Consider the following 23,241-nt stretch of genomic DNA (forward strand, 5'->3'; position numbering starts at 1 on the left):
AGTTTTCTTAAGGCACCATAGGGAGGCTTGATGAATCTTTCCCTGGGTGTTGTAGTCTAGGGGTTCCTAGGTGGGTTGTACCCAGCTGATATCATCTATACCCTGGCCTCACCTTCTGTTGGTTGTTTCAGGGGTCCCCAACCGTGATAGGAACCGTGCTCACAGCAGGAAGTGAGTAGTGGGTGATCTAGTGAAGTTTCCTCTGTATTTATAGCTGCTGCCCACTGATTCTGCATGATGGTGAGTTGTATAATAACTTCATGACATATCACAATGTAATAATAATAGAAACAAAGTGCACAATAAATGTAATGCACTTGAATCATCCTGAACCATTCCCCTGCCCCTGGTCCATGGAAAAATTGTCTTCCACAAAACTGATCCCTGGTGCCAAAAAGATTGGGGACCACTAGGTTATATGACCTTGGAAAAGTCATTGCACTTTCTCTTTCCCTCAGTTTTCCTGTCTGCAAAATGTAGGAAACAGTAGTACCCACTTCATAGAGTTTATTGTTGTGAAGAGCAAATGGGTTCTTGTATGGTTCTAAGATGTGCAGAATAGTCCCTGGATAGTAATCACTATCATGAATTTGAGCAAACTCTGGGAGAGAGTGGAGGACAGAGGAGCCTGGTGTGCTGCAGTTCGTGAGGTCGCAGAGTTGGACACTACTTAGCTACTGAACAACATCAGCGATGAGTATTAACCACTACTAATAATAAAATCATTTATTTATGAGGAAGAATTTAGGACTGAGAATACTTCCCGAGGAAGGTGTTGTGAGACTTGCAGTGAATCCCGTTCCCGTCTTTGCCTGAATTGCTACCATTTATTCGTTGTGTATGTACAGGGTGGTTATGTCGGCGGTGCGGTCGCAGCTCTCTCCGCCCAATTACGCTTCTTCTCTACTTTCCTTTCACAGCTGTCAGAACTACCTCACAGCCTGAGGTCTTTCCCTGCCCTAGTTTGCTTCCACCCCCTTTATCTTGACTCTTGAACTCTTGATTCTGACCCACCATGCTTCCCGGAGGACCCAAACTAACACACTGGGGTCACTGGCCCCCAAGCACACCTCCGAGGACAGAGCCCACTGAGAGGCAGTGCCTCACTCTGAATCCCCTCCGACAGTGGACCCTGGGCTGCTGGCTGGGGAGGCTTTCAGGCAGAGGACTGAATGTACCAGTACTGTCTTAGCTCTTCCACTTGAAAGTTGTGCCTTTGAAAGATTAAGATTACTGGAAGTGAATAGGTATCTCAGAAGATGGTGTCAATACTTTTTCTTCTCAACTCTGACTTATAATACCAAAATGACAGATTCCTGGCAAAACAAGAGATGCCTGTTAGGAAGATTAGAAAAAAAAATTTAGGGACAAAGCTTACTAGCCAAAGGGCTCCACATGGAGTTTGAAGGGAAGGGAGAAAAAGACTTAAAAGAAACTTCTAAATTATAGAAATGGTCGTTAATATGAGTGGTGTAGAAAGAAGCTTCACTCTTGGAGAAAAAGAAGCCCAGTAATTTGAAAAGAACCAGGCTGAGAATAATACTTAAGGCTCATTTTGTCATGTTTCAGTGTATAAGATAATACAATATAGCTGAAACTTTAAGACATGCAAATTGTCCCAGGTTGGACTTCTCTGGAAACAAATGCTGAGATGGAGTTCAGCTTGCAGGGTGCTGACTAGGAAGTGCTCTTAGGATTAATACCTGTGAACTGGAAGGGAAGGAGCAGAACTGAGCAAAGGAACAAGGGGAGTTTCATTGCCACCTGAACAGAATGTCTCACCACCTTGTTGAGATGACCCTCCAGAGCTAGCCTGAACAGAGGCAAGAGGGACTGGGCTTTATTCCCACACTGGTCAGTCATTGAGTGCAGCCTACTCTGGAAGGGTAATGGCCTTGGGAGATGACACAGCTCTCCTCAACTGAGACCATTCCCAAAGAGACTGATGGGTGAAGACCAGCTTCAGCGTCATTCCCAATAGCTTGAGTAATACTTCCTTTATTCCTAAAGGGGAATGGGTGGTACATCATAGCATCCACCACACAGATAAATATAATTTCTTAGATCTTACTGAGACTTGGGGAAATGAAACTGATTTAAGCAATGAAATGGTATGTGTTTCTCAGTGTAAGCAGATCTGATAAAAACGGATATATAGTACCACCGTGTGTCAAAACTGCAAATGTATGGAATCCACAAGTGCAGCATGCAGCATATGGAGAGGATTAGATGAAAGTGAGAGAGTACTGTTATTTATAGGAGCATGCTAAGAATGCCAGGCTAAACGGGAGGATGCTTCCCTAAATCAAATGATAAAAATGTCACAGAGGCAAGATATAATATGGCTATGTTACTTCAACTACTAAGACATCTGTTCAAAATCTCTACAACAGTCTTAGAATTTAATACATTCTTGGCTTGCCTTCCTAATAATTTGATCTTTTAAAAAGTGTAAGAAAGAATGAAGGGAACTGCTACACTCGACTCAGTCTGATCAGCAAGGAAGGATTTGTTGGTGCTGTTTATATGCTAGAAATCTTTCAACAAGCATATGAAATAAAACTCAGTCCTTGCCTTCCTAAAGAAGAAAGAAAGGAATTGTGTCAATCTAGAGTCTGTAATAGAAAAAAAAAAAAAAAACCTTTGTCAAAATAGACATGTAATTGAGGCTTTAGGAAAACAAACTTCAACAAGTTCACAGAAATAAAAATATAACCCCAGGGCCAGAGGCAGTAAAAAAAGGCATCCATTTTCCTTAATAGTGAAACTCAGAAAAATTAAACTTTGTACTATAATAATTACCTGCAGAGGCCAATATGACCCAACATAGAGTTCTCCAGTGAGTCTATATTTTGAGATGACACATACAAAAGATGAAAGAAAGACACACCAAGATGAATAAGGAAGTTATAAAGACTGTAAGAAAGTGACAAAAGGCAAAAATTCAGAATGAGCTGAGGAGTGCTAAATGGCGAGGACCACAGAAAGGGCTTTAAAAACACACACAGTTTGAAGTAAGATGAAGGAACGGATAAACTGACTGGCTAGAGAGGATTCTGTTAAATGATTATGGAGAAAAGGCAGAACTACTCAATTGCTTCTTTCTTCTCCAATAGGGAACATGATCTTCAAACTGAGAAGGGTATAACAGATATCACAAAGAATAAATTGAAACGCAATCTAAGTGAGGAGAGTCAGAGAGAACAGGTATGCAGGATTTGCAGTCTGAACAAAAGATTATAGGTCTCAGGGAAATAGAAAATAGGACTTGTGCCAGAAATCTAAGGCAGGCAAAAATACAGATTCTCTAAAGGAGAAAAAAGTGGATTATGGAATCTATAAAGTGAGTGAGCTTAGCATTACTTTCTATAATATTCTAGAGTGCATATTACATAAACATTTGTGAACTAAACTTTAAGTCTCTGAGTTAGCATCATATTATTTCCTGATAGAGCTAAAAAATAGAATGGAAGAATACCAGACATAATTAACCTTTTTTGCAGCACAGTATTTTGCAAAGATGCTTGTAATATTCATTTGAATAAGATAGAGGGATTTTGCCAAGTTTGTGTACTGGTTGGAGGGGTCCACTGCTGACTAGACAATTGCATTCATATGTCTGTTAATAGATCTATACCCATCATAAACGAGGCCCTCTAAGGCTGTAACGTATTGTTCTGTACCAGTTCTTGTACTATTCAGCATTTTTTGGGAGAGGTTCATATGAAGACTCTATAAAACAGAGTAGAAAGAATATTATGAAAAGAGTAAGGATAAGCAGTTCATACAAAAGATGTTATGGAAATACCCCAAACGAACTTTTTAGCCAACCCAGTAAGATCCTCAAGCTCATTAGTAATTGGAGTAATTCAGATTAGTAAAAACTAAAGCATGTACAGAAGTAAAGAAGTGCATAGGAACAAGTCTTGATGAATACATACCAAGCCAAGTTGAGTAAATATCTCTGGAGAAGGATGTGGGGTTAGAGGAAGAAGGGCCAAAGGAGATGTTCACTAAATCTGTGGTGTTTGGTTTTGTGCCATGTTAATGTTATAAACTTAGCATGTTACTTGTAAAATTAAAAATGAGTGAAAAGACCCCTTTTAAAAAACAATATTTTTAAAGAAAGAAAAGGCACCAAGGCACTATCCTGTAGACGGAGATCCTCGTCCTGGCCCTGCACTTGCTCGTACATCACCATGCTGCTCTGAGTGCCGGGCCCCTGTAAGAAAGGGAATGAGCACTGCCTTGGAACTGATAACAAAACGAGATATAAACAGCAAGGCTTCACAGACTTCACTGTGCACTGAAACTTCATATCCATGTTGCAGTTTCAAGTGGCCAGAGTTGGAAGGGAAAGCTAATCGATTAACTGATTGAAATAGGGTCCAAATTATCCTAATGATTTGAAACAGTGGGCCTCACACAACCAGAATAATGGACTAGGGATGAGTATAAACTTTTAAAGGTTCAGATGTGAATTGTATAAGTGCAGGATATAAGACACCTAGATGTTAGAATCGTCACTGTAGAAGCAGTTCTCTGATGTAGATGATAAAAATATAACATAATTTCAAGCCATATTAGGAGAAACCTTGGGAAGAGAGATGTGGTCACAGTTGTCGGCTGGGTCATCTACCAGAACTGACCGTTCTAAGCTTGTTAATCAATGAGAAACACAGAAATATGTATCATTCAGGAACATAACAGATTTCTCTGAACTTCTCTCCATTGAATGCCATACCATTTAGCATTTAACATGATTTCATTAATTATCACTGTTATTCCCATTATCTCTTCCTGTGATTCCCAGGTATCTCTGTGATAAAGAATCTGCCTGCCAACGCAGGAGACACGGGCTTAATCCCTGGGTTGAGAAGATCCCCTGGAGAAGGAAATGGCAACCCACTCCAGTATGCTTGCCTGGAAAATCCCATGGATAGGGTAGCCTGGTGGGCTACAACATGGTCCATGAGGTCACAAAGAGTCGGACACAACTGAGCAACTGAGAGGATCCCATTACGGTGTAAGCTCCTTAAAGGCACACATGACTGATTGTACTTTTTCATTCCCCATAAAACTTGGAGGAGAGCTGAGCATATAAGAGGCATTTAGTAGATACTGAATGTAATAAAACAGATTTTATGTTTTTCTTTTTTAACTTTTTGACCAGGCCACACTGCATGTGAGATCTTAATGCCCTGGCAGATTTTTAAAGACTGAAGATAATGCAAGCTCTGCATCTGTCATTCTGAAGATTAGTAATAACATACATGATTCTAAGAGTAGATGTAGGGCATGGTTATACCTATACTGTCAGTTGATTGTTTTGTTACCTTTATACAACCTTGTTTTCTTGAGGCTTTTTTTTTTTTTAAACACAGTCCAGCAGAAATTCCAGTGGATTCATTATTGTATCATATTGCTAAAAGTTTTACATGCAGAGGATTTTATGTTACTGATGACAGAAATAGCTAAGACATCTGTAAGAAGATAAGAGCAAGTTATCCATCAATCAGAAACAACTGGGAGAAACAGCTATTTAAGCAAGGACGCCCTTTGTAGGGTTTTATGAGAATTCAGACACATACAATTTTTCTGTTAAAAAATCCACTCGGTACTAATTTTAGCTTTCTCAGAGTTGTGATACTCTTGAAGGAAGAATATGTCCATTGGAATATGTGAAAAGGTGGGAGCTGTGTTTATCACTTTGTGTTGTTTCAGTAAATCCTTCTTCCCTAGCATCTATATGTAGTTTGCCTCAGAATCAGCTGATACACTTTTTAGAAAGATACATATAGCCTGGTCTCCCTCCTCCTGGTCTGAAATGGAGCCTCAAATTCATGATTTTTTAAGTGTTTTTATGATACATGGCCAGGAATGAAATGAATTTGGCTATAGCTATAGAAAATAAATTTTGAAACCTTAGTGATATGTTTCTCCTCCTGTCATATTTTCAATATTGTCTTCATATAATTCAGTTAATCAATGATTTGGGTTTGAGAAGAAAACAAAAGGAAATATATTCAGCAATTTTATTGGTGAGATGAGAAAATAAGGTCAGGCATGTGTCACAGTAAGGATGGATATATTTGTCATTCAGGACCCTGTCAGGGAACTGATAGAACATGCAAATAGGATAATTGGGGAGAGTTTAAAGATACTATTTACAAGGTGTCGAGGGGGTAAGGGAAGACATAAGGGATGGGTAAGTCCCTCCACTAGCAATGGTGGGAACTGCTGGGCCTGGAGGGGCAGGAGAAAGAGGTGGTGGTCAGAACTCCAGCTGTAGGAGAGGGTCACCCAACAGGGGCCTTCAGGAGAGGAACAACCTGCAACCCAGCCAGGAGGGAATTGAGGTGCTAAATGCCCAAACCTTGCCCTTCTGCTACCTTCCTATCTTCTGCCAGCCCCTCTCCACTGGCCAAACTTGACTTGGAGCAGAGGGCAAGGAAGCTGGTTGATGCAATTCATGTAAGTCAGTCTTGAGTGGCACAGTGCAGGGAGGAGAAGAATGGAAAATGGATCTAGAAGGATAAATGGAGAACATCTGGCACAGGGTATGGTCACCATGTACCGCCGTGGACACTTCAGCTTCTTTATTTGTTTACCAATTTTAATTTATTAAATCTATAAAACACTGGCAAACTTTCTGGTCGCTGAGTACCTGATCATTGTTGCTATATTTGGGGAGGTTTCCATGTTCAGAGCTTTGGCTCTGTAAGCTAGAAAACTTGCTTCCCCTGCCCCTCATTTGCAGCAAGCTTCAGGTGTGAGCTGGGGTATATCAATTAGATATATCCAAAGCACAGCAGATTCCTGCTTGAAGAAAAGCTTTGCATATTTTGCTGCTCAGGATGGCAAGAGTGGTGATTGGCTCTCGGGATCAGTAGAATTATAGTTGAGCTCCCATAACCGGAGGAGTACAAACACACTGCACAATGCCAGCAGATGTCGTTCACAGCAAGGTGTGTTCTACACAGAAATAGCACTGATGTTTCTGTAAGCATCTAGTTCACTATAACATCCAGTGCTCAGTGCTTGAAACAGTAGCCTTTCTCAGCAGGCTAATTCTAAAGTTTGGAGCCCTGTTTGGCCTCCCCAACAATTTTGTGAGCTACACAAAACTCTAGTAATAAATTTTTTCTGCTCAATCAACCAGAGTCAATTTCTGATGCTTGTAACTGTGGACCCTGATATGTGTAATACTTCTCTTTTCATTTCTATTCTTATCTTTTATTCTCTTATATTTATCTAAAGTGGAAGTGTTAGTTGCTCAGTAGCCCACCAGGCTCCTCTGTCCTTGGAATTCTCCATACTGGGTTGCCAATCCCTTCACCAAGGATCTTCCTGACCCAGGGATCGAATGTGGGTTTCCTGCATTGCAGACAGATTCTTTACCATCTGAGCAACCAGGGAAGCCCCATATTTATCTAAACTGAACACTTAATAGGGCCATGTGAGAGACAAAATAAGGAGTAGCCTCCTAACTCTGCTTTCTATCAGAAACAAGAAAGGCTGGTATGCACATATTTGCATTCAAAAAACTTGCAGTAGATTGAAACTGAGACCTTATGAAACCTTGATGTGATTTGTTCTGTGAAATGCCTCCACTTTTTAAATAGTTAAGCATCGCAGTAGAAATCATTTATCAAGTATCCTAGTTCCATCACTTCTGATATATGCTTTGTTGAAGAAATACAAATCTAAGAGAACCCAATTATTAAGCTCTAGCTTTGCTGTCAGTATACCATGTAACCTTGAGCAAATATCACATATTTTTAGAATCAGCAAGTCATTCCAACTTTGCTAATTACAAAAATTCCCATTCATACCTTAAACATTACAGCCCATGGTGTATGTTATTAATGGTCACTTTGTCACAGAAAATTGAAAACTTCCCAAGGAAGATTTTTATAAAACAGCTGCTGGACTTGAATAAGATGAGACAGGAAGTTCACACTGACATTGCTGTTCTTCCCTCAAATACCTGGTGATGATAAACTATGAAAAAGAAAATTAAAATGATGTTGCAGAGTTCAAGGGGGGAAGAAAGATTGCTGTCTCCATGGATGTCTCTCAGATATGCAGATGACACCACCCTTATGGCAGAAAGTGAAGAAGAACTAAAGAGCCTCTTGATGAAAGTGAAAGAGGAGAGTGAAAAAGTTGACTTAAAGCTCAACATTCAGAAAACTAAGGTCATGGCATCTGGTTCCATCACTTCATGGGGAAACAGTGGAAACAGTGGCTGACTTTATTTTTATGGGCTCCAAAATCACTGCAGATGGTGATTGCAGCCATGAAATTAAAAGACGCTTACTCCTTGGAAGGAAAGTTATGACCAACCTAGATAGCATATTAAAAAGCAGAGACATTACTTTGCCGACAAAGGTCCATCTAGTCAAGGCTATGGTTTTTCCAGTAGTCATGTATGGATGTGAGAGTTGGACTGTGAAGAAAGCTGAGCGCCAAAGAATTGATGCTTTTGAACTGTGGAGTTGGAGAAGACTCTTGAGAGTCCCTTGGACTGCATGGAGATCCAACCAGTCCATCCTAAAGGAGATCAGTCCTGGGTGTTCTTTGGAAGGACTGATGGCTGAAGCTGAAACTCCAATATTTTGGCCACCTGATGCAAAGAGCTGACGCATTTGAAAAGACCCTGATGCTAGGAAAGATTGCGAGCAGGAGGAGAAGGGGATGACAGAGGATGAGATGGTTGGATGGCATCACTGACTCAATGGACATGGGTTTGGGTGGACTCCAGGAGTTGGTGATGGACTGGGAGGCCTGGAGTGCTGCAATTCATGGGATCACATAGAGTCGGACATGACTGAGTGACTGAACTGACTGACTGACTCCATGGATGATAAAGAAAACAATAGAATGCCAAAGAGTGAGTTGGGCTAAAACCATGGACATGTCAGTCTCCATGTCAAAATTCGGTGGTGAAGGTTATGTGACTGGAAGTCTACTCCACTTGAGACAAGGGGCCTGGATTAGAATCATTGCCTTAGCCAGAAGCTGCCTATGCTGTGAGTTAGAAAAGTCTATATAGCTAGGGAGATGGGAGGACACAGATCCAGCCTTGAGAGCAGGAAAAGAACCAAGCCACATGTTGGCCTGGTGAATGGACCTTTGGTACCTATAACATCACCATGGCCAAGAGTCCTGAACTGCCTTTAGAGCATGTGGTTCTGAAACGGAATTCCAGGGGGCCAAGTGAAGTGACAATCACAAAACCAATGAATTTAGTAAAGTAGACACAGGGAAAGAAGAGAAGAAAAAACAGACTGAAAACAACAATTAAAAACAATTTAACACAAAATTAGCTCACAAATCAGAATACCAAGATCCATGAAATCTAATCCTAAAAAAATAGTCAATAAAATATGAAATCAGAATATGAATTCACTCCAGAAGGAAATTTATTATAATGAATGCATAATGGGTATAACAAAATGGTTAAAGCAAGAAAGCGCAAAGATAAGAGAATGACAGTCATAAAAAGAAGCAGCCATTACTGAACAAAAACAGGCATAAATGAAGCAAGAACAGATGGATATGCAAAATAACCAAATAGAACTACTCTTCAAGTAGCCCTCAAAATTTTAAAATTACTTAATAGACGGACTGACCTCTAGATCAATGAAGAAACTGCTGGTCACTGGAAAGTTCGCATTGAGGAATTCACCCTAAATTTAACACAAAGAGATAAAAAGTTTGAATACACAAAAGAGTGGTTACATGCATATACTATGAGTCCCAGAAAAAGAGAATGAAAAGAATGACAGATAAGCAATACAAGTTGTTTCACATAAAAGTAACGGCTGAGAATTTTCCAGAGCAGAAGAAAGACATAAATCCTCTGACTGAAAGTTCACTCAAAGGATAAATAAAAATGAATCCCCATCTAGGAATGTTGTCATGAGAGTTAGAACACAAAGAATAAAAGTAAATCTTAAATGTGCCAGGAAAAAAATACAGATTGTTTAAAAAAAAACAAAACAAAACCCAGATTATCAGATTTAGCAGCAGCAACATCAAATGCAACAAAACAATAGAGAAAACATTCCTCAAAATGCTGAATGAACAAAACTTTCAACTTAGACTGTTATATTCAGCCAAACCACAGTTTGAGTGATGAAGAAAAGTAAAGATATTTTCAGACACACAAAACTGAAACTATTTATAATCCACGGACCTCCACTGAAAGGACTTTTGCTTTGCCAGCTGGGCTTCTCACCCACCCTTTCTTTAGCAGTTCTCCACCTCAGAGCACTCCTACCCCACCCTCCTCCCAGCTTCTGCCATGTTTGGTGCCCTGATAGTGTACACACCATTAACCCTTTCCCTCTGGTCTCGCTCTGCTCTTCCTCAGTTTACCCTCCCCCCCACCTTTGACCTGGGTCTCCTTATCCCCATGGTACAGGCACCAAGCAACTGCCATCTCCTGCATCTCACCCCCACTAAGCAACCAGCCACACATCGGTTGATGGATTTTCTGCTGTCTTCTTCCCTAGAGTATGCAATGCGGGCAACCTAAGCCTGGAAACATCAGAAAGGCTGTCCCATTATCTTGTATGCAGTTGGGTTAGTGCGGGACATAGAGTGGAGGTAAGAATTATGAGTGCCAGGGAGAAAAGTAAGAACACCAGGTCATAATACAAAAGATGTAACAGGAGGAAACCCTGAGAATTCAAACTATTGCTTTAAGTCCTGATCCTAAAATATCTCTCTGTTTCCACTGGAGGGTGTACATGTGTGTGTGAGAGAGAGACAACGGCAAAGACAACTGAGATTGGGGATTTTGCAGTTTTTAAATACAGTACATGTGTCTCAGTTCAGGAGCAGCTAATACAGTAATACTTTAGTTTCCTGACCATCTTGGATAATAGGGTTTAATGGAATTTCCCATGTAAACATGAGTCATTCCCATTTGTGCTGTGAAATTGCCATGGACAGGGATCCTTCCACACAAGAGTGTATTGACCTAAGGCCTGATCTTCCCCCAGTGCCCAGTCTTACTGGTCAAAACCTCAATTCTCCATCTTCAATCAAACAGCTTGATTTGTGTTCTGCAGGCAAGAGCATTCTGGCTTAGCATGTATGCCTTCTTTTCAGTTTCTAGGGTTTGCATATTGCTTTGAGGGTGGAGTTTGTCCATAGAGGTTTTTGCAGTAATAGAGGACTGTTTTATTTTAGGCCTGGTGGCCTCTTGACCAATTTAATGGCCTATTAACACCACCTAACAACTTTTAAAGAGGCTTCACAGAAATAAAATTAGGACCATTTCTGTTGACTTTGGCACAATCAAATTTAATTTCCCCAAAGCATCACATAAGTAAAGAGCAGAAAACTTCGAAATATGACAAGAAGTGATAGGTATTTTTTATTGATAAGAAATATAAATACATATGCCTCTTAAAAAGCCAAGTAATTTGAAAGTTCTAATTTAAAAATAAGAGATTAACATATACACCATTTCTCAGCAGATTTTACAAATGAAATGCCTCTTTGTGGCATTTATTTCACTTTTCTTTGATTATGGAAAAAGGCAGAGGGAAGAAATTCAGGTTTTTCTTTCATTATTCTAGTGGTGGCCACTACTGACTTGGAGTCTTATTTTTTAACCTGCTTTTTTCTCTCTTAATACATATAATAATTAGCTTAATATATCACAAAATTTTCTTATGAAATTTAATATTACTATAACATAACATTATTTTATGGTTGTATAGTATGCCACTGTGTGACTATATCATGTGTGTGCTCAGTCGCTCAGTGGTGTCCGACTCTGCAAACCTATGGACTGTAGCCCGCTAGACTCCTCTGTCCATGGGGTTTCCTAGGCAAGAATACTGAAGTAGGTTGCCATTTCCTTCTCCAGGGGCTCTTCCTGACCCAGGGATTAAGCCCATGTCTCCTGCATTGCAGGCAGATTCTTTACTGTTGTGCCAGCTGGGAAGCCCTAAGTATATTGTAATTTGTTTAAAGGAGGATTCTCTTTTTGGCTATTTGGCTGTTTCCAATTTCTCACAATGATAAATAGTGTTGCAACAAACAACCTTCTACAAAGTTTTGTTTTGTTTTTGCATATCTTGGATTGTCTTTTTCCCTTCCTGAAGGCTGGAGTAAGTGACTTGAGAGATAACTTTTAAGTCCGATTTTTTCAAGCTCAGGCTTTCCCGGAAGTGTTGACCTTCTGGTTCACAGTGGTGTGAAGGCCTAGTGTTAGTAAGTTAGTAGAAGGCCTAGTGTTAGTAGTAAGATGGTGCATCGTTCTTAACAGACAGGTCCATGGTAAGTAAACTCTTCATTTCCATCTTGAAACCCTAGATTTTTTTTTTGCCTTTCTATTCAAATCAATTAAAAAAAAACACACACACACAAATCCTGAGCTAGCTCACATGCCAACTTTTTGAAACAGCTGAAATTAATTTTGATGTGTTTAATATGAGTTTGGAAACTGTTCTCTTAGATTTGTTATTTTTAGAGTTTTCATAGCTGTTCCTATGCCTTCCCAATGCCAATTCATTGTTAAAGTGTACCAGATCTATAATGTACATTTTAATTAACTCCATAGTTGAGCCAAATAGAATTCTGCAGAACGTAATTGAAATTTTGGAGACATTTAATGGGCATCTTAACACACAGTTCAGTCCTATTTAACATGAGTCAGAAAAAAGGCATCTTTGGCTCATGAAATTGCCGCCCTTACATTAGCAGTCTCTCTTATATCCCAGCAGGCAGAAAATGAAGTCACTTTGGAACAAAGCCTAAGAACACAATGACTTCAGAACACAAATCTTCACATAGGGAGGAGTTTGAACATAAACAGTTTCACTAATGTCCAGGAAGTTTAAATCTACTTCTTGTTAGGATGACTATTATAAATAGCCAAAAAGGTAGGGGAGGGAGGAATCGGGATAGAATTTTATCCTATTTATCTGTTTCATTTGATTACTTCTCCTTTATTGGTGTTTTTTGAAAGCATGATATCTAAATACATAATCATGGAATACTATAGTTCTCATAATTTCATCATCAAAAATGTAGGTTTATTCAAGCTGACCTAATTACTATAAACAAAGCCTGATAGATTAAAATAAATTTTTTTCTGAATGTAAATAATATTCTGAGTCAAAGTGCAGCAGCTGAAAATTAAGTTTATGGCCTATGGCAAAAGCAACATATCTTAAGACATGTCAGATTTTCTGGCTGAAAACAAATAACTGGGGAATGTGGACATAATGAAAGCTTAGAATTTCCAAGTTAATTCCTAATATTTTTAGCAGTCCTGACCCCAGAAGAATTATAATCAGTTTTTAATAAAGGCCAATTCAAAAGCAGCAGTGTAGAACTGGATGTTCATAGCACCATCCATAATCATGCCTTGTTTTCTTATAAACCTCTATCCTTTCAGTTTATAAAAATTGGGTAATGCTGCTTGGCTCATTAATAGTCTATATGAGTTCAGGCTGAAAGGATGCCAGAGAAAGAGAGACAAGGCCTCAGAAGAGCTGGGAGAGGAAACCAGAGGAGAAACATAGCCTGTGCTGAGAGCTTTGTGGGCAGGAGTGGGGCATGATTTCAGTCACCCCTCCACTCCCACACCTGAGGAACATGTGAGGCGCACAGAGTGTCTATAAGAATAAAAACTCCTTCATGTCTGTCCTTACAATCAAACTGAAGGAAACCATGTGGTCTTCCATCATTCATTCATAACCCAAGGTGAATTAGAGTTGGGAAATTAACGAAAATGCTTAGGGTCAATGGCTAAGACCATGGGGAGAAAGAAAAGAATCAGGATGTAGTAAGATGAATCTGGGCTTATTGCCAAGCTGGTCAGGCTACAAGGATGGGATTGGACTTCTCCCTGAGGAGTATGAGCACATCTGTCATGACCAGGTGACAGTGCCCACTTCCCTGAATCAGTACATAGAAAAGAAAGGAACCACCAGGAAAGTTTCCATGGGGTGTCATATACCTATAAGAATAAACAACACTAGCACTCTAGAATTTACAAAGCACTTTCATCTTCTTTTTCTCATATCTAGTCCATGAACTCCTCACATTTCCATCAATGGGTAAACCCTTAAAAGAAATGATGCCTGACATAGTGTGTGATTTTCCCGTTACCAGGGAAAGATTCAGTAAAGTGTTCCAAATAAAAGCATGAGAGAACTAGGTTCTGACAGAGTGGTCAGTCTACAACAGTGTGTAGCACTCTGGACTGGCTGCACTGGTAGACGTACTCAGCAGGCTCGGTTTCCTTCTGCTCCCCCAGGGTGTCCAGAGAGATCGAATGTTCAACTACTTGTGGAGAAGAGCACGTGCAGGCCAGTCCTGCTCAGACTGTGGTAGAGAGATACCAGACGGGGCTGGGAAGATCTTGCTGCCCACAAGCCTTCACTTCCCTCCTAGATGGTCACATGACATTTCCAGAGGCAAAGAACACTATTCATCCACTGTCTGATCAAAGGAGGCTGGTATCTCCAAGTGGGTAAGTCAGAGGCCAAGACTGAACTCTTTCCCGCACTTCAGATTCTCAGAGGACTTCCCTGGTGGCTCAGACTGTAAAGCATCTGCCTACAATGTGGGAGACCTGGGTTCAGTGTGACCATGGGGTCACAAAGAGTCAGACACAACTGAGCGACTTCACTTTCTTTCTTTTCAGATTCTCGGCACATGGGAATCTGGTTTGTCCCTGGGAAAGAAGGTTCCACATTGACACAATAACTTTCATGAAGTTTTACAAGCAGCCTTCATCTTTCAGAGTCTAGTTTTACCCTCAGTATCATAGCTCTGTGTTTTGCTAACACAAATATACATCATCTATGTGAAAGTGAAAGTGTTAATCTTTGCAACCCCATGGACTATAGCCTGCCAGGATCCTCTGTCCATTGGATTTTCCAGGCAAGAATACTGGAGTGGGTTGCCATTTCCTTCTCCAGGGGATCTTCCTGACCCAGGGATCAAACTCGGGTCTCCCACATTGCAGGCAGATTCTTTATTGTCTGAGCCACCATGCATGCATGCATGCTAAGTCACTTCAGTTGTGCTCAACTCTTTGCAACCCTATGGACCACAATCCGCCAGACTCCTCTGTCCTTGGGATTCTCCAGGCAAGAGTACTGGAGTGGGCTGCCATGCCCTCCTCCAGAGTATCTTCCTGACCCAGGGATCGAACCCACATCTCTTTTGTCTCCTGCATTGGCAGGCAGGTTCTTTACCACTCGTGCCACCTGGGGAGCCACTGAGCTACCATGCAGGGTATTAAATCCTGGAGAACCAATCTCAAAGCCAAAGCTCTTCAGTGTTAACACTCATGGCTAGCCTCCAGCATGTTACAGCTGGCTTTGGCCTTGCCCTCATTATGAAAGCCTATGACCATAAAGGGTCCTGGACTATGCAGGCAGCAACACCAGGGATGGGTCCAGCAGTCTGAGCTATTTCAAGCATTCACTGAATCTTGAGGGCATAGGGGTATTCTTATCTTCAGAGGATGAGGGAAGTGGAGGTATCTCACATCTCTTCCTCCTCAAGCTTAGTAAGTCCTTATTTAGCCCTACAACCCTGGGGGTAAGTGAGGAAGCCCCTGTGGCTGCTAGAGATGGCTCTGGAGTTCTCTAGGCCTTGGGGTTAGCCCTGCAAGTGAGTCAACAGACTGCTAACCTGAAGTTTGATGGTAAGGGAGCAACAACCCCTGGGGGCCCTATGAAGCCTAACGGGTGGCAACCAGGGCTCAGAAGGCTCCCTCCCAGTTCCTGGTAAGCAGCTGTGTAACAGGATGGAACTTCTCTGGGCTTTTCACTGTTCTACCTGCCACCTTGGTTATACATGAACATTCACAAAAAGAAGACCCACTAAGGGTGATTCAGCAAGAGAGAAGCAGAGACAGAGAAGAAGTAAAGCAAAGAGAAAGCTGGAGAATGAGCAATTTAAGGGAATTCAGTAAAGAACAGAGGTGAGATTGAAAAAGAGCAGTTACTGTAGCTGCACCCCCTTAGCACCTGATACTGTTGACATCCCACATTTTGGCCAAACTTCTTAACACAGATTTTTGCCTTAACAGGTAAGTGTCCTTATTTGTGTTTCATAGAAAGAGTCATGAAGGGTGAGGACTAGAGTGTTCTTGCTCAAGGACACACAATATTAGACATTTTCCCAGTTCCTCATTTGTCTTCTGGCCTCGAGATTATTGAAGAGGGATGGGATGGGGAGGGAGGTGGGAGGGGGGATCAGGATGGGGAACACGTGTAAATCCATGGCTGATTCATGTCAATGTATGGCAAAAACCAGTACAACATTGTAAAGTAATTAGCCTCCAACTAATAAAAATAAATGAAAAAAAAAAGCCTTATTGATTAAGCTTTAACTATTTATGTCCTTTGAAACCTTTCTCTTCACTGGGTTCCAAGACACAGTCTCCCATAGCTGTTCTGTACACTTCTTAGTTAGAGAGTATTATAGCATTGTTTTTTCCAGAATTGTACCAAAGCATCAGAATAATGAAAATAAATCAAAGGGTCTAAGAGATGGAAGCAACTTTAGAGGTCACTGAGGTCACTGAGCTCGGTCTCCTCACTTTCTACATCAGCAGCCTGATGGCAGTCCAGAGAGATGAAGAGGTTCCCCACAACTGCCTGGTTGCACAGGGAAGGCAGGAATTGCAGTTTAGATATCTTGATTTCTAGGAAGCTACCTACCCGAGAGTCTTACCAGACACAGATTTCTTTCTTTTCTTTATACCTAGTCCCAAGTATTTAGCATTCCCAGAGCATTCCAAATGGATGAACGAAAGCAAAGAACTCAGTGTGATCCAAAGCACTGATTTCTAGTGTTTCTTCAAGGGTGTTTTTGGCTTTCAATCTGTTAACCATAAGGAATATTGAGTTTAGCAAAGTACATCGACGTTTTCTATGCAACATGTTAAGAACAGCTGAAACCAATTAAATGCTAATCAATTTTACCCTGTCTGATGCAGAATGGAAAAAATGTTCCAGAGGTCTCTCCACCCTGAGATGTTCTTGGCAATGGGTCTCTGTGCTGTGGGCCCCCTCCCATCTCTCTTAGTCATGTACACTCAGAAGAGGAGAGCTGGCCAACTCCCTTCACAACTGGGAGGAGAGTAGAACCCAGCCCAGACTTTCCTTTGAAATGAAAGTTCATCGTGGGAAAAGAAGGCTGCAGACTCTGAGACAGTGCACATCACAACTGTGAGAGCAGACGGGACTGGGGAAGGCAGTGAAGTCACATTTATCAGTCCTCCATGGCCACTTCATGGAGTTTACCAAGATCTCTATTACCTTATCTCCCTGCCCTGCTTTCCCCCAGTCCCTATCTTCCATGAGAAATAGGTAGCAAAGAAGAAAATGTCCAAATATGATAAACTGGGGTTTGAATTTGGACTCTGCAATTATTAGATGTGATGCTAGGCAAGTTAACCTCTCCTGGCCTCAGTTATTTACTTATTGGTTAAAATTGAGTAATAACATCAACTTTTAAAAATTAAATGAGTAATGTTTATAGAGTGTCTGATATATGGTGGATGAGCTACATGCCTTTTAATTAGTTATTCACAAACTCTCCTATATTCAAGCCATTCCATTCACTTTTCTATCAACCTAGTCCAATGTATCACAGTGTGTATGTATATTTGTCTGTCTTCTGACTGTCTGCTCTGTCTGTCCTGAGGATGCATGGATGAGAATATGTATATTAGGAAACCACAAGACAAAGGGCCCTGGTTCTCTGCTTGTGGGCAATATAGGGAGTGTATTACCCTCCACTCTGCCCAAGGTTCTGTGTCCAGGGTAATAATCATCTTCTAGAGGCCTGAAATTCAGGACTTCTAGAGGCTACTCACCACTCTCCAATTCACAGCAGTAGTCTAAATGTATATACATTTTTTAATCTGTTAACTTTCATATACCTATGTGTATAAAAATGTCTACGTGGGTAGATAAACATGTATCTGTATCTTTATTTTTATTTAAATAAACTCACCTATTGATTAATTAATTATATTTATACTATTAATTTATTTTACTAACTTGATGATTTACTCTTTTATATTTCTGTAAAGAGTAGGAGTGGGAAGCAGGGAGGGTGGTGTGCCTGAGTTAAACCGCCAAGTGTTTACTAAGACTTGAAAAGGACCCAGTGACTTCTACTTCCAGGAAGATAGAAGAAATATCCTTTTCCCTATTGCCCCTGCTCAGCACAACTGAAAACAAATATAAGAAGCCTCTGAAAGGTGGAGACTTCTAAACTCGAAGAATGACATGATGGTAATTCCCTGAGCTTTCTCTTCACTTCACACATTCCAGATGTGGAGCTGAAGAACATACAACCCAGAAACACTAACAGGTGCAGGCAAAAGAAACCCTCAACAAAAACCTGCTCTCTAACCAAGGGACCAGAAACTGAACATTGTAGCTAGACAAAACTTTTAGACAAAACCTACTCTCCCCCAGTGAAACACCAGAGAAAATCCATGCTTCAGCCTCTCTCACACCAGCAAAGCACTGGTGGGAAGCTTAAGATTTCCACCCTTGGGAGGCTGAAATGAGGCACCCCAACCCCTCTGCTAGGGTGTGCAATGGAGACCACACAGAAAGCCTGGAATTCTATCCCCACCCAGCAGTAATGAGACATCCTTCATCCTTCCTGCTAGGGTGTTATCAGAGGAAGATTAGTGAAGAGTTAGAATGTTCATCATTACCCTGTGGAAACTAGGCCACCTCTACCACAGTTCCAGTAGAGACCACCAGGAGAATCAGAGCTCCCAACCCAGTCCCACAATTCTGAGAGGCTCCTCACCTTGGGTATCAGTGGAAGTTGAGTGAAGAATCTGGATTTCTACCTTTCCCTGACAGTAACAATGTGGAAGTCTCCTTCTCCTGCCAGAGCAAGGTCCAAAAAAAAGCCAGCTAAAAGAGAAGGTTTAAATAAGATTTAGAGTCATATAACCTGATACGAAAATGTTTAGGTATCAGTCAGAAATCACTCATCATAACAAGAGCTAGGAACATCTCAAATTGAATGAAAAGGATCGACAGATACCAACACTGAGATAACGGAGTTGTTGGAGTTATCTGATAATGAGTTAAAAGCAGCCATGGTAAAAATGCTTCAACAAGCAGCTATAAACATGTTTAAGACCTGTGAAAACAAGAGAATTTCAGCAAAGGGACAGATGATATAAAAGAGAATCAAATAGAAACTTGAGAACTGAAAATACAAAAACCAAAATAAGAATAGCAGTAGATGGGCTTAATTGCAGAATAGAGGGGACAAAAGAAAGAAATTATGAAATAAAATACAGAACCATAAAAATTACCCAATCTAAACAACAGAGAAAAACATCCTTGAAGAAATGAGCGCAACCTCAGACTGTAGGATCATAACAGATGATCTAACATTTGCCTCATTGGAGTCCCAAAAGAGAAGAAAAATGAGGGAGCTGAATAATTATTGAGAGAAATAATAATGGAAAACTTTCCAAATTTGTCAAGAGATATATATTTCCAGGTTTAAGAAGCTGAGCAAACCCCAAACAGAGTAAGCCTAAGAAACTCATGCCAAGACACATTATAATTAATCTTCTGAAAACTAAAGATAAGGAAAACTTGAAAGAAGCCAGAGAAATATGGCACCTTATCTATTACAGACGATTGATTCATATGTCAGCAGATTTCTCATTAGAAATCATGAAGGCCAAAGGGAAGTGATACAATATTTTTTCAAGTCCTGGAAGAAAAGAACATTTAACCCAGAATCCTACACCCAGTGAAAATATCTTTGCCTACAACCACATGGAATGTGGGATCTTGTGGGATCTTAGTTCCCCAGCCAGGGATCAAACCCACACCCTCTGCATTGGGAGCACAGGGTCTTAACCACTGGACAACCTGAGAAGTCCTGAAAATATCCTTCAGGAAAGAAGGGGAAGTTAAGACTTTCTCATGTGAAGGAAAACCAAGAGAATTTGTCATCAGATCCATGTTAAAAGAATGGCCAACTGAAGTTCCTTACACAGAAAGGTAACAGTAAAAGAAGGAAGTTTGGGAGACCAGGAAAAATGAACACAATAAGCAAAATTATGGTAAATACAATAGAATTTTCTTCTCTTCTTGAGTTTTCAACATTCTGCTTGACTATCAAAGCAAAAGAATTATAACACTATCTGATGTGGTTCTAAATGTAGGTTATTTAAGGTAATTATATTATACATGGGGGAGGGTAAATGTACACAGAGAGAGGAGGTAAGGTTTCTCTAACATTATTCAAACTGGTAAAGTGATGACACCAAAAGACTGATAAGTAGATATGATGTAACATTCAGAGCAACTATTTTAAAAAGCTATGCAAAGAGATACACCACAGATAAATCAGAATAGAATTTTTAGAATGTTTGAGTAACCTGTAGGAGGACAAGAAATGAACAAACAAACAAAAACCAGAAGGGGAAAAAAAAAACAGAAAACAAAAAATAAAATGGAAATAATAAAATAGTGCTCAGGAGCTCAGTGGGCTCACAAGTGCATGAACCAGCACACAAATGCCAGGGTTGCTAAGCCCCCACTGCTACCTGCTCGTAGGCCCAGCTTCACCACTGCCTCACTCACAGGCCTTCCCCTGGCTGCAACCAAGTGCTGTCATCACTGATGGGGTGGGGAGAGGAGGCATGTTTTCCAAACTAGACTGCACAGGCCTATGGTCTTGCTCAACAAGGCTGGAAACATCCCCTCATCTTTCATCTTCATGGCCATGTCTTCATGGTACTGTATCAGCTGTTGAGGGACCACAGGCCACCATCCCTAGGCTACACCCAGGGAACTGGGAACAGCCAAGTACCTCAGAGCAAATATGCGGAGCTGCCGACCCATAAAGAGTTTAGGAAAGTGATCAGACCCACCTACCCTGAGGCATCATTCACCCTAAAGGACTGGATAAGGCGTACTTGGCTGAAACAGAACACAATACCAAACCCTAGTCGCCTTGTTAGTTCTGAAAGATTTTCCATATATATTTTTTTTAAATAAAATGGGAGGTTACAGTTTCTCTTCTGTTCAAAGGAAACATGCTTTCAAAATGGAAACAGTTTGACTTTTTCTCCCCTTTTCCCTCTCAGGGTTCCTTAGGTTCTGAACCTACAGAAAAGATTTTGCTTTTAATCAGAATTTTCATTTTAGGATGAAAATAGGAACTATTTGGGTTAGTTTTTAAAGCATCAATTTAAAAGATGCACATGAAATTTATCTACCCTTGAAGCAAACTGTAGTTTGCCTCCCAGATACCAGTGTCTCATTTTAATCTCTCTTGATAACAGTTATGTAGCCCAGCTTCTTCCTTGTGCCTTTTCGTAAGCCAAGACAACCCTAAGGATTTTGTTTGTAATGAATAGTGACAGATCCCTTTGTTTTTAAATTTTTATTTTACTGACAGCTGTACAACATAGATGCTACATAACAGAACTTTCTTGCTTAAGCACTTGCATGACTGTTAGTGCTTTGAAGTCAGCTTTAAAAGTCACAGTTTATAAATATAGATAAAAGAGCAATCAACCCAACAGCGACTTTCATACTAACTGTATGTAGATTTCAGTACTGCCTTTACTGTAAGTTGATCAAAACATCTGTTAAAAAAAAGGACTAAAACTGCTTTCATCTTTGTGCATATTTATTAGTTTAATAAAGCTTATTTTCATTAACTAAAAATTAAAATAAATTAAATGGAAGATTAAGGCCCTAACATATTAATAATTACATTAAATACAGACAGTCTGAATACACCAATTAGAAGACAGAGGTAGACAGATTGGATTTTAGAACATGACAAAATTTATATGCTATGTACAAGAGATTTCAATTTGGATGATATAGGCAAGTTGAAGGTTCAGTTCAGTTCAGTCACTCAATCATGTCTGATTCTTTGCAACCCCATGCACTGCAGCATGCCAGGCTTCCCTGTCCATCACCAGCTCATGGAGCTTGCCAAACTCATGTCCATCACGTTGGTGATGCCATTCAACCATCCCATCCTCTGTCATCCCCTTCTCCTCCCACCTTCAATCTTTCCCAGCATCAGGGTCTTTTCCAGTGAGTCAGTTCCTCACATCAGGTGGCCAAAGTATTGGAGTTTCAATTTCAGCATCAGTCCTTCCAATGAATACTCAGGACTGATTTCCTTTAGAATTGACTGGTTTGATATCCTTGCAGTCCAAGGGAGTCTCAAGAGTCTCCTCCAACTCCACAGTTCAAAAGCATCAATTATTCGGTGCTCAGCTTTCTTTATAGTCCAACTCTCACATCCATACATGACTACTCGAAAAACCATGGCTTTGATTAGACAGACCTTTGTTGGCAAAGTAATGTCTCTGTTTTTTAATATGCTGTCTACTTTGGTCATAGCTTTTCTTCCAAGGAGCAGGCGTCTTTTAATTTCATGCCTGCAGTCACCATATGCAGTGATTTAGAGCCTAAGAAAATAAAGTCTGTCACTGTTTCCATTTTTTCCCCACCTATTTGCCATGAAGTCATGGGACTGGATGCCATGATCTTCATTTTTTGAATGTTGAGTTTTAAGCCAACTTTTTCACTCTCCTCTTTCACTTTCATCAAGAGGCTCTTCAGTTCCTCTTTACTTTCTGCCATAAGTATGGTGTCATCTGCACATCTGAGGTTATTGATATTTCTCCCGGCAATCTTGATTCCAGCTTGTGCTTCATCCAGCCTGGCATTTCACATGATGTACTCTGCATATAAGTTAATAAGCAGGATGACAGTATACAGCCTTGACATACTCCTTTCCCAATTTGGAACCAGTCTGTTATTCCATGTCCGGTTCTAACTGTTGCTTCTTAACCTGCATACAGATTTCTCAGGAGGCAGGTAGGGTGGTCTGGTATTCCCATCTCTTTCAGAATTTTCCACAGTTTATTGTGATCCACACAGTCAAAAGCTTTGGTGTAATCAATAAAGCAGAAATAGGTGTTTTTCTGGAATTCTCTTGCTTTTTCTATGATCCAACGGATGTTGGCAATTTGATCTCTGGTTCCTCTTCTAAATCCACATTGAACATCTGGAAGTTCATAGTTCATGTACTGCTGAAACCTGACTTGGAGAATTTTGAGCATTACTTTGCTAGCGTGTGAGATGAATGCAGCTGTGTGGTAGTTTGAACATCCTTTGACATTGCCTTTCTTTGGGATTGGAATGAAAACTGACCTTT

The 23,241-nt window shown here is 40.5% G+C and overlaps 1 long non-coding RNA gene across 1 annotated transcript; it reads right to left on the bottom strand.

Moving 5' to 3' along the window:
* Positions 1 to 220: 220 nt before the first annotated feature.
* On the bottom strand, positions 221 to 22,053 carry LOC122676144. The gene is made up of 3 exons (XR_006335444.1): positions 22,043 to 22,053; positions 13,610 to 13,617; positions 221 to 340 (listed from the first exon to the last, which is right to left on the bottom strand). It is a non-coding gene; the product is annotated as an uncharacterized LOC122676144 (long non-coding RNA).
* Positions 22,054 to 23,241: the final 1,188 nt, after the last annotated feature.

Source organism: Cervus elaphus, chromosome 19, assembly GCF_910594005.1.
Source record: "Cervus elaphus chromosome 19, mCerEla1.1, whole genome shotgun sequence".
In the NCBI taxonomy this organism is placed as follows: Eukaryota; Metazoa; Chordata; class Mammalia; order Artiodactyla; family Cervidae; genus Cervus; species Cervus elaphus.